Here is a 12,586-nt window from a genome sequence, read left to right as displayed (position 1 = left end):
TAAGGCAGTATGATCACAGAAACCTCAGAGGAATTAGAGATCTGCGAGTGAATATCACATGCATATTTCTGAACCAATTACCATTTTAGCATCTCATAGGAAGTAAGAATTGAGCAGATGGAAAGAGGGAAGTGCATCTTATTATGAGGAAAACGTTGTGCACAAAAGCAGGGAGATCTTTATGTTCCCCTTTTCCCTATCATCACCATTAGGCATTAGTTACCCATAACCTTATGAGTTGCTTCATATCAGTCAAGAGTTGGACTTGTGTGTGACCACATATAACCACATATGATGGGCAAAAGCAAGTTTTGCCACAATATGAGGGTATCGTTTGCTCATCCTTCCCCCCCTTTTTAGCGTCTTCCTAAAGTTGCATATCAATATTAGTTGAAACATCAATTCAAAATAGTCTCATTAATTCCACTGCCATGAAGTTAAACCAGCCTGACCCTACTTTCACGTCTGAAGGACAGTATTTGATCACTTTAAGGAAAAAGTTGTGGAGTTAGAAAATATTTTCCAAATTGCCAAAAAAAATAATATGTTCATCTTTACCCTTGTGATGTAGATACTAATAAAGACTAAAGAAGAACATCTCATTTGATATATATATAAATGAACTTCCAAAGAATTTTCCAGAAGACTAAAGATAAAGTTAGTTCTTGAATAAATGAAAACAATTATTGTGAAATATTTTCTGAGAACTAAAGACATGCAGATTTGTAAAGGAAGATATGCTACAGGGTAAATGTATACAATATGACAATGTAATTTTATATTGCATGAAAAATTTTTTTCTTTTATCTAAAGCTATTTCCTGAATACCCAATACTACTAGCTGGCCTTTTAAAGAGGGTCCAACTATTTTCTTGCTGAAGAGGCAGGCTGTTCTTTTGATGAATATATATCTTGAGGCCATTTTGCTGACACTTTATTTGATGGACTGTCCACTTTCTCCTAGGGAAAACTAGAAAACTGGTGATGAGATTCAGTTTAAAAACTACCAGGATATCCTTATTTCAAATGACAGTCATGTAATGTAAAATGATAAATTAAAAACTGTTAGCAATGGTTCCATCTTCATTCAGTATCACTATGACCTTCTCCAGCCTGTTTAAATTTCACATTTATTTAACTGGGAAAATGGACAAACGTGGTATCATGAGCAAGGTTCGGGGCCTATAGCTTTTCTTCCTACATGCTATGTCATCTTGGACACATTTCTTAATACTTCTAAGCCTCAGTAACCTTATCTGTAAAATGGGAATAATAGAAGTATTAACTTCATAAAGTTGTCTTGAAGACTAAATGAGGTGATGTCTTTAGAAGAGTTAACACAATTCTTGGCCCATCTTAATCACTTCATAGATATTAAACATTACTGTAATAACACTGTACTTTTCTTTATGGATAACTTTTCACCAAATTGAAGGGTATTTGGAAAATATTTAACAATTTAAACATGTTTTATTTTTTAATTTACCCATTGTAAAGAAAGTTACATTACTTCATAAATTGTTTCCTGAATATACAGTTGTAAAACATGAATATTAATCTTAACCATGCTTGTATGTCTGCTAAATGAATAGGATACAATGATGACAAAGAAAGAAAGAAGGTATATATTAGTGCATTTTCTGTTTAGCATATGTCAGCCATAAAATATTTTAAAGAGAAGAGTGGCAAAGCTCATGCGAGAAGTAGGAAGTTGAATGACAGAGAATAAAGGAAATGTTTAGTTTTTAATTCCAAAATGGAGATGAGGTTAAGATGGTAGTTAGAAGCCCAGGACATGAAATGTTGGTTGACTTTGAAGAATCAAGTTTTGAGCTGAAAATATTAGAAATATGGAACAATATTCCTAAGACCTTAATAACAACAACAAAGACTATAAAATGTTCATGTTACTGACAATGTCCTGAAAAAATGAAAGTCTAGTTGCTTTTAAAATTATAAGTAAAGATGAAACCTGAGGATAAGACAGCAAACATTTGCAAATTAGTAAAAATCAGTGAATAACTCTTTAATTTAATCATTCATGTGTGGATGAATGCATTTATTTTATTTACCGTGGCCTTATGAACGAAACGCAAATTTTAGACTTGAAAGGAAACACTAATCTAATTCTGGAGTCCTGTTCTAAAAGAGGCATGTTAAATAAAGACAAGCTGAACTTAGAAACACATTGAAATTAGTGACTTACAAATGTGCATATTCTCCAAATATATACAAAATATTCCTGTCTTGTCCAGTAGGTGTCAGTCACCTGTCTGAAAACCAGAGTCTTCTGAAGATCTCAGTGGTGCCCATCTGTGCTTAGCAAACCCTTCTCAGTTAAAGAGTTATACTATTCAATGATGTTAAAAAGACCTACACCATGCTTTCTTCTTCTCTTTCTCTATATTTCAGCACTGTAAAATTCAGGCAAGATTTTGGTGAGAGAAGATAACCTTGCATACCTTCCCCTATTTACAGGCCACCTAGTGGCCATTTATTAAAAAATATTGTATTGGTCATTTTCTAAAGGCAAGACAGTTAATTTGGTGCAAGAGAGAGAAATATGAACTAACAAAGTTATAATACCCAAGGAATTGGAAAGAGACTTTATTCTAACTCAACATCCAAAGATTGACTCCTGTTTTAAAAGAGATGTAAAATAAAGGCAAGCTACCACAAATATTTTGCTAGGGTAAAAATAAGTCAATAATTTCAATAGCTGAAGTAAGTCATATAATCGAAATATGAACAAAGGGTTATGCCAGGACAAAATAAGGAAAGACTATAAATCAGTCTCCAAGGGTTAGGGAAGGCTGCCCACAAGAGAGAATATTTGAGTTAAATGTGGATTGCTGAACAATGAGTTCAGGCATGAATTGGTTGAAGGAAAACAGAAAATCTTCTAAGAAATAGGTAAAGTCATTACCACCAGTGAGGAACTTGGGGTTGTTAGTTTCAGCTTTGCAGAGATACAGCCAGGTAGGAGCACTCTACCAGATGATTAGAAGTATGTCTGGACTTTGGGATGGATTAAAGCTTTGGTCTGAATCGACCACATATTGGGACACAAAGCTAATCTCAACAAATTTAGGAGCATAGAAATTATCGCAAGTATCTTCTCTGACCACAATGCCATGAAATTAGAAGTCAACCATGGGAAAAGAAAGGAGAAAAAACTTACTACATGGAGACTAAACAACATGCTACTAAAAAACCAATGGGTCAATGAGGAAATCAAGAAGGAAATTAAAAACTACCTTGAAACAAATGATAATGAAGACACAACCTCTGAAAATCTATGCAATGCTGCAAAAGCAGTGCTCAGAGGGAAATTTATAGTGATACAGGCCTTTCTCAAAAAAGAAGATTCCCAAATTGGCAACTTAACCCTCCACCTAAACGAATTAGAAAAAGAAGAAAAAAAACCTAAAGTCAGCAGAAGGAAGGAAATTATAAAGACCAAAGAAGAAATCAATAAAATAGAGATTCAAAATACAACAGAGAAAATTAATAAAACCAAGAGCTGGTTCTTTGAAAAGGTAAGCAAAATTGACAACCCCCTGGCCAGACTCACCAAAAAGAGGAGAGAAAGAACCCAAATAACCAAAATTATAAATGAAAAAGGAGAAATCACAACGGATACAGCAGAAATACAAAAAAAACCATGAACAACTATATGCCAACAAATTTGACAATCTGGAAGAAATGGACAATTTTCTAGAATCTTACAGCCTGCCAAAACTGAATCAAGAAGAAACAGACCAACTGAACAGACCGATCACTAGAAATGAAATTGAAGAGGTCATAAAAACACTCCCTACAAATAAAAGTCCAGGACCAGATGGCTTCACAGGTGAATTCTATCAAACATATAAAGAGGAACTGGTGCCCATCCTCCTTAAACTCTTTCAAAAGGTTGAAGAAGAAGGAACACTCCCAAAGACACTCTATGATGCCACCATCACCCTAATTCCAAAACCAGACAGAGATACCACCAAAAAAGAAAACTATCGGCCAACATCTTTGATGAATATAGATGCAAAAGTTCTCAACAAAACCTTAGCCAACCGAATCCAACAACATACCAAAAACATTATACACCATGACCAGGTTGGGTTCATCCCAGGTTCACAAGGATGGTTCAACATATGCGAATCAATCAGCATCATACACCACATTAACAAAAAAAAAGTCAAAAATCATATGATCATCTCAATAGACGCAGAAAAAGCATCTGACAAAGTCCAACATCCATTCATGATCAAGACCCTAGCCAAAGTGGGTATAGAGGGAACATTCCTGAATATAATCAAAGCCATTTATGATAAACCCACAGCAAATATAATACTCAATGGGGAAAAACTGAAAGCCTTCTCACTCAAATCTGGAACAAGACAGGGATGCCCACTCTCACCACTGCTCTTCAACATAGTTTTGGAAGTCCAAGCCACAGCAATCAGACAAACAAAAGAAATAAAAGGCATCCATATAGGAAGAGAAGAGATAAAACTGTCACTGTATGCAGATGACATGATACTATACAGAGAAAACCCTAAGGACTCAACTCAAAAACTACTTGAACTGATTAATAAATTCAGCAAAGTGGCAGGATATAAGATGAACATTCAGAAGTCAGTCACATTTCTGTATACCAGCAATGAAATATTAGAAAAGGAATACAAAAATATAATACCTTTTAAAATTGTACCTCACAAAATCAAATACCTCGGAATACACCTGACCAAGGAGGTAAAGGACCTATATGCCAAGAACTTTAAAACTTTAATCAAAGAAATCAAAGAAGATGGAAAGAAATGGAAAGATATTCCATGTTCCTGGATTGGAAAAATCAATATTGTAAAAATGGCCATCCTACCCAAAGCAATCTACAGATTCAATGCAATACCTATCAAATTATCCATGACATTTTTTACAGAACTAGAACAAACAATCCAAAAATTTATATGGAACCACAAAAGACCCAGAATCGCCAAAGCAATCCTGAGAAACAAAAACCAAGCAGGAGGCATAACTCTCCCAGACTTCAAGAAATACTACAAAGCTATAGTCATCAAAACAGTGTGGTACTGGTATCAAAACAGACAGACCAAGGGAACAGAATAGAGAACCCAGAAATAAACCCTGACACCTATGGTCAATTAATCTTTGACAAGGGAGGCAAGAGCATAAAATGGGAAAAAGAAAGTCTATGCAGCAAGGATTGCTGGGAAAACTGGACAGCTACATGCAAAGCAATGAAACTAGAACACTCCCTCACACCATGCACAAAAATAAACTCAAAATGGCTGAAAGACTTAAATATAAGACTGGACACCATCAAACTCCTAGAGGAAAACATAGGCAGAACACTCTCTGACATCAACCTGTCAAATGTTTTCTCAGGTCAGTCTCCCAAAGCAATAGAAATAAAAGCAAAAATAAACCAGTGGGACCTAATCAAACTGAAAGGCTTTTGCACAGCAAAGGAAACCAAAAAGAAAACAAAAAGACAACTTACAGAATGGGAGAAAATAGTTTCAAATGATACAATGGACAAGGGCTTAATCTCTAGAATATATAAGCAACTTATACAACTCAACAGCAAAAAAAGCCAATCAATCAATGGAAAAATGGGCAAAAGACCTGAAGAGACATTTCTCCAAGGAAGGTATACAGATGGCCAGCAAACACATGAAAAAATGCTCAACATTGCTGATTTTTAGAGAAATGCAAATCTTGAGATACCACCTCACACCAGTCAGAATGGCCATCATTAGTAACTCCACAAATAACAAGTGCTGGAGGGGTTGTGGGTTCCCTCCTGCACTGTTGGTGGGAATGTAAACTTGTACAGCCACTATGGAGAACAGTTTGGAGATACCTTAGAAATCTATACATAGAACTTCCGTATGACCCTGCAATCCCACTCTTGGGCATATATATCTGGACAAAACTCTACTTAAAAGAGACACGTGCACCCGCATGTTCATTGCAGCACTATTCACAATAGCCAGGACATGGAAACAACCCAAATGTCCATCAACAGATGATTGGATTAGGAAGATATATATATATAATGGAATACTATTCAGCCATAAAAAAGAATGACATAATGCCATTTGCAGCAACATGGATGGAACTAGAGACTCTCATACTGAGTGAAAGGAGTCAGAAAGGCAAAGACAAATACCATATGATATCACTTATAACTGGAATCTAATATCCAGCACAAATGAACATTTCCACAGAAAAGAAAATCATGGACTTGGAGAATAGACTTGTGGCTGCCTGACAGGAGAGGGAGGGATCAAGAGCTTGGGGTTATCAGATACAACTTAGAATAGATTTACAAGAATATCCTGCTGAGTAGCATTGAGAACTATGTCTAGATACTCATATTGCAACAGAACAAAGGGTGGGGGAAAAATGTATACATGTAAGAATAACTTGATCCCTATGCTGCACAGTGGGAAAAATAAAATATAAAATTTACTTGTAAATGCAAAAAAAAAAAAAAAGCTTTGGTCTGAGAAAGCCCAGGCTATAGTAGGGTGATAAGGGGCTCAGCGAGGGCTGAGGATGAAACCCAAGGAAACACTGTTTTTAAGAGGTATATTACTGACCAAGGGAAAAAGAAAAGATGCATCTGAAGAGCCAGAAGAATTATACAACTAATGTGTTTCTATAGGCAAAGGAGAAAAGAATTTCAAGAAAGAAGTGGCAGCTAAAGGAGACAAGATTTGCAGAATGGCCACAAGAGTAAAAACAAAAATATGTCCATTTTGTTTTGAAAACCACAAAATAACAAAAATTATTTTAATACACAATGGAAATCCAAACCATATTTTAGTAGGTTGAGAAAAAATTAAAAAATGAAGATGCAGGCATGAATTATTCCTGTAAGATGTGACACAGATCCTCTCCAATTTCTTGCATGGCTTCCAGCAGTTGAAGGACTTGTCCCCAAGGTGACCCCATCCCCTTCAAGAGGCTTTCTGGGAAAGCTCAATGCTACCAATAAAATGTGTTGTTTATTATAGCCAGCACATGAAGATAGGGCCCCTGTTCCCATTGTCTGTGGGAGGGTAGGAGCCTAACTTTGATAAGGGTTAGTGGAGTTTACAGCCTATGCAGTAAGAAAATAAAATTATACAGATGGAAAAGGAAGAATTAAAACTGCTATTTCTCTAAAGATGACTTGATTCTACTTAGAAAAACTATACTTTTCTTAGAAAAAATGCAAAACTAATATTAATAAGTTAGCAATGTTACTAGATAAAAGGTCAATATACAAAATTCAATGTGTTTTAGATATTAGACATAAATAATTTTAAATTCATTTGTTATTATAGTTGATTTACAATGTTTCTTCAATTTCTCTTGTATACCATAGTGACCCAGTCACACACAATTCCCTGTGCTGTTCAGTTAGGCTCCTTTGCCTAAACATTCCCAATGTAATAGTCTACATTCCCAAACCCCAAACTCTCTGTCCATCCCACTCCTTCCCTGCAGAACCCACAAGTCTGCTCTCCTTGGCCATGATCTCTTTCTATTTTCTAGGTAGGATCATCTGTGCCATATTTCAGATTCCACAAAAAAGTGATATCATATGATATTAGTCTTTTTATTTCTGGCTTACTTCTCTTAGCATGAGAATCTCTAGTTCCATCCATGTTGCTACAAATGACATTAGTTGGTCCTTTTTCATGGCTTAGTAGTATTCCATGGTATATATGTACCACATCTTCTTAATGCATTCATCTGTTGATGGATATTTAGGTTGTTTCTATGTATTGGCTATTGTGAATAGCACTGCAATGAATATAGCGGTGCATGTATCTTTTAGAAGAAATGTTTTGTCTGAATATATACCTGGGAGTGGGATTGCTGGATCATATGATATTCTATATTTAATTTTGTAAGATACCTCCATACTGTGTGCCATAGTGGTTATACCAATTTACATTCCCACAAACAATGAAGGAGGGTACTATTTTCTCCACACCCTCTCCAGCATTTCTTATTTGTTCACTTGCTAACGATGACCATTCTGACCTGTGTGAGGTGGTACTTCGTTGTAGTTTTGATTCACATTTGTCTAATAATTAGTGATGTTGAGCATTTTTTCATATGTCTAATGGCCATCTGTATACCTTCTTTGGAGAAAAGTCTACTTAGGTATTCTGCCCATTTTTCAATTGGGTTATTTGGTTTTTTGTTGTTGAGTTGTAAAGGCTGTTTGTACATTCTGGAGATTAGGCTCTTTGTCAGTTGCATCATTTCCAAAGCTTTTTCTCCCATTCTGTGGGTTGTCTTTTCGTTTTTCGTTTAACAGTTAAATTAAAAAACTAGTAATATTTACAAGACATTAAAACATCAAATACCTAGGAATGATTTTAACAGAAGAAGTATATGATTTCAACCAGAAACCTACATGTTATTGCTGACAGAAACCAAAGAAGATCTAAGTAAATAGGGAAAGTATCACACTCATATCCCAAGAGATTCAATGGTTTTAAAATGCCACCTCTCTCCAGCTTGATACATATTCACTGCAATAGTGTGAATTTGAATACTACTTCTAAAATTTATACAGATATCAGGAGTTCCTGTCATGGCTCAGCAGTTAGCGAAACTGACTAGCATCCATGAGGACATGGGTTTGATTCCTGGCCTCGCTCAGTGGCTTAAACCAAAGAATTGCTGTGAGCTGCAGTGTAGGTCGCAGACACAGCTTGGATCCCAAGTTGCTGTGGCTGTGCCATAGGCCGGCCTCTACAGCTCTGATTGGACTCCTAGCCTGGGAACCTCCATGTGCCACAGGTGCAGCCCTAAAAGACAAAGACCCCAAAAAATAAATAAATAAAAAATAAAATTTATACAGAAATCAAAGGACCTACAATATCCAAGGAAATCTTGAAGAACAGCAATGTTGGAAGATTTCCATTACTAGTTATCACAAATTATTATAAAGGTAAAGAATTACAGGCAGGGAGGTATTGATTCAAAGATAAACAAATACACTAATAGAACAGGAACAGGGTTTTAAGCACCAAACCAAGCTTATAAGTTCATGTGATATACAACTAGGACACCAAGGTAATTCAGTAGCAAAAAGTTCATTTTTTCCAATAAATGGTTTTCAGATACCTATTTATTGGATCAATTGGATATTTATATTCAAAACTAAATCATGATCTCTACTTCATAACACATAAAACACATTCCAAAAGATATCAGAGGCTCAAACACACTATAAATAATGTGATTCCCTTCTGAGTACATTTGCAAAAGTGAGTGAATGTATTCACCAAAGTCTTTCTTAGAATGTTCAGCACAACATTACTTGTAAGCCTCATGCCGAAAAGAGTAATGTTCATGAACAATATGATGGATAAATAAATCAAGAAGTACCCATACCATGCAGTTATGAAGAACAATGAAAAAATAATGGACTACTCTTAAACACTCTTAAGATGACTGATTTACACAGATTTAAGCTGAGCAAAAGAAGGCAGGCATAAGACTATGCAATATATTATTATGCTGAAGTTAAATAAAGAAATTAAGAAGAAAGCAAAAACAACTTATTTTTTTGCTGACAACTGTTCCTCACTTCATTTCTACCCTCAACTTTATGACAGAGATCAGAATAGTAGTTACCTTTGGGGGATTATATGCTGGCTGGGGGCTAGAGATAGTCTGCTGGGGTGCTGGAAATGTTGATTACATGGATATGTGTAGGTGTGTTATGTATATATAACATGCATATATATTTTATATATATATGTGTTGAGTACACGAATATATATATAAAAAATATCAAGTTGTACATTTATGATCAAGTTGATGCTTTCTCAGATATCACTGCATCTAAATAAAAAGAAAAATAAAATTAGAGAAGGTGGTAAATAATTAGAACAGGGTCCTGGAAATAGCTGAAAAGATGGGCTTAAAAGCATGAGTGAAAGATTTTCACTGTAAAGGAGGACCACTTTCTTTGATTGTTTATGGGACAGAGTAAGCACAAATAGGAAGATTAATTTTGGGGATTTTGTTTTAAGTGAAAAGGAGTAGGGAACATAAGGAATTCAAACTATTATTGATCAGAGAAAATCTATGGCCATTGAACATTAGCAGTGTATAGTTTGTACTTTCTGCTTTATTTAGGCTGGTACTAGTTATCATCAAAGCACACAGGCCATGTTAGGCTGTAGCATTCATATTAGGTATTTTAAATGTCCAGTTCATCTCATTTGTATCTGACAACTGTTCCTCACTTCATTTCTACCCTCAACTTTATGTCTCTAAGATTCAAGAATAGCCTATAAAATTAGGCCCACATAGAATGTCTCCAAAAGTGGCTTTATAGCATCAGATCAAAACCTCACTCCATCACTATGGAATCTTGTCACTTACTCTGACGCATTTCTCCCCTTAACTCAAGATAGAGTGCTTTATATTAATGTTCTAAAATGGCAGGAACTCTATGTTTGGAATCTATAATGTATAAAGAGATCTTCATCTGATTTGGAATTCAATAGCCATTTACTACATCCACTGCAAACAAACAAAAAATCCATCAGTTTATTTCCTCTTCAAAAGGTAGACATTAAAGAAGCCAAAAATTTCCAAAGTAATAAGTGCTTTTCTCAGATTTAGAGGATGGGAGAGCAGACCACCCAGGTTGTCACTTTGCATTTGCACACAGACTAGCTCCTTCACAAGTTCAGAGGCTCTCTCTAGGAGAGGAACACCAGCGATGCTGCCTTAGCTTTTCAGAAAAGAAGCAGAGCCCCCTTTTCCCAGAGAATGCTCTGGAGAAAGTATTTGAAGCTAAATCAGTCTTAATTGCTCTTAGGCATTTTTGATCTCTAATCCATGACATTTTGTCAAAATCTAGAACCACGAAGTATAATTTGAATAGCCCACATCTGGCCTGAATATGAAATATTTCTTTCCTAGATTTAGCAACACATAGTTAAGGTTTGAATCAGAGCTACTCACCAAGGATTAGGGTCATTTTCTGGATATGAAATAATACATATGGTCAGAAGAGAAATCTCTTTTTCTTTTTCTTTCTTTTTTTTTTTTTTGCTATTTCTTTGTGCCGCATCTGCGGCATATGGAGGTTCCCAGGCTAGGGGTCGAATCGGAGCTGTAGCCACCAGCCTACGCCAGAGCCACAGCAACACGCGATCCAAGCCGTGTCTGCAACCTACACCACAGCTCATGGCAACGCCGGATCATTAACCCACTGAGCAGGGGCAGGGACCGAACCCGCAACCTCATGGTTCCTAGTCGGATTCGTTAACCACTGCGCCACGACGGGAACTCCAGAAATCTCTTTTTCTATGTCAAGGGGTTTGGGGTCAACATTTTACAATCACCTGCTTATACAGGTTGTAAAAGTACTCCAGTTTCTCATCAGGAAGGATGTTTCCTTCTGGCTGTGCTGATAATATATTCACCAGGGAAGCAGAGATTCATATTCCCTCTACCATTTGCTCCCATGCTTGCTTTTCCAGCTCCATCTGGAGCTACTAAGGAAGTTGTTTCTGAAAGCCCTGGGATAAGCAAGGGGAAATATTCCTGTGAAATCATGATTCAGAGGCCCAGAGATAGTTGGGTGGTGCTAAAATCCTTCAGAAGACTTGATCAGATTGAAGCAACAATGGCTGTCCGCCTTAGCAGCTGCCAGGAGACACATCTGTAGGAAATATTGTTCCTGGAGAATAACTGGGTTTTACTCATCTGTATAGAATTTGAAACTCAACCTCTTGCATTTCAGAAAAATAGAGCTTAATGCTAAACTGCTTCAGGATGCTTTGTGCTGAAAACTCCACAAGGCAGTACTAGGTGAAAGGAGTAAGGATAAAGATTATGCTCAAAGGGAATGACCTACAGGTTAAATAAAATATCCAGGAGTAATGGCTGTACAAAGTCAGCCACAGCATCAGACAACAAAGAACCCTGTTCAAGGATGCCCTGGGCTTTTATCTTTACAATAGCTCCTTATATCTGTATAGCACTCTACAGATTACAAAACACTTCTAACACATTATAATCACTGCCTCCCCACCATCTACCCAAATCCTTCAGCAGGAGAACCAAGAGTAAAAGGGAGACATCACTGTGGCTACATTTGTCCTATTTCTGGAAAGGCATTTTGCAATTTCTGTCAGTCTCAAATTGTTGTTAAATGGTAAGGAAAATTTTCAATAAATTTTGTTAAATGTCATGAGTTCTTGGTTATGGTTACCTTGCTTCCTTGATTACCTATAGTTTTTTTTGTTTGTTTTATTTTGTTTTGTCTTTCTAGGGCTACACCCATGGTATATGGAGGTTCCGGGGCTAGGGGTTGAACTGGAGCTGTAGCCGCTGGCCTAGGCCACAGCCACAACAATGCCAGATCCAAGCCGTGTCTGTGATCAACACCACGGCTCACAGCAACGCCCGATCCTTAACCCACTGAGCAGGGCCAGGCATTGAACCTGTGTCCTCATGGATGCTAGTCAGATTCATTTTCTGTTGAGCCACAGTGGAAGCTCCTATAGTTTTAAACACCTAATTCAGGGCTTCT

General features: G+C 36.5%; 1 protein-coding gene and 1 long non-coding RNA gene across 5 annotated transcripts in view; one reads left to right on the top strand and one right to left on the bottom strand.

Annotated features, from left to right (window-relative positions):
• The window catches only part of LOC102166013, a 175,865-nt gene that overhangs the window by 25,020 nt on the left and 138,259 nt on the right, over window positions 1–12,586 (bottom strand). The gene's annotated exons all lie outside the window — the stretch shown is intronic.
• Window positions 1–12,586, top strand: part of LOC102165929 — a 159,633-nt gene that overhangs the window by 136,651 nt on the left and 10,396 nt on the right. The gene's annotated exons all lie outside the window — the stretch shown is intronic.

This window comes from Sus scrofa, chromosome 5 (genome assembly GCF_000003025.6).
Source record: "Sus scrofa isolate TJ Tabasco breed Duroc chromosome 5, Sscrofa11.1, whole genome shotgun sequence".
In the NCBI taxonomy this organism is placed as follows: domain Eukaryota; kingdom Metazoa; phylum Chordata; class Mammalia; order Artiodactyla; family Suidae; genus Sus; species Sus scrofa.
Note: the sequence above shows the minus strand (reverse complement) of the source record. Positions and strands in the feature narration are given on the sequence as shown.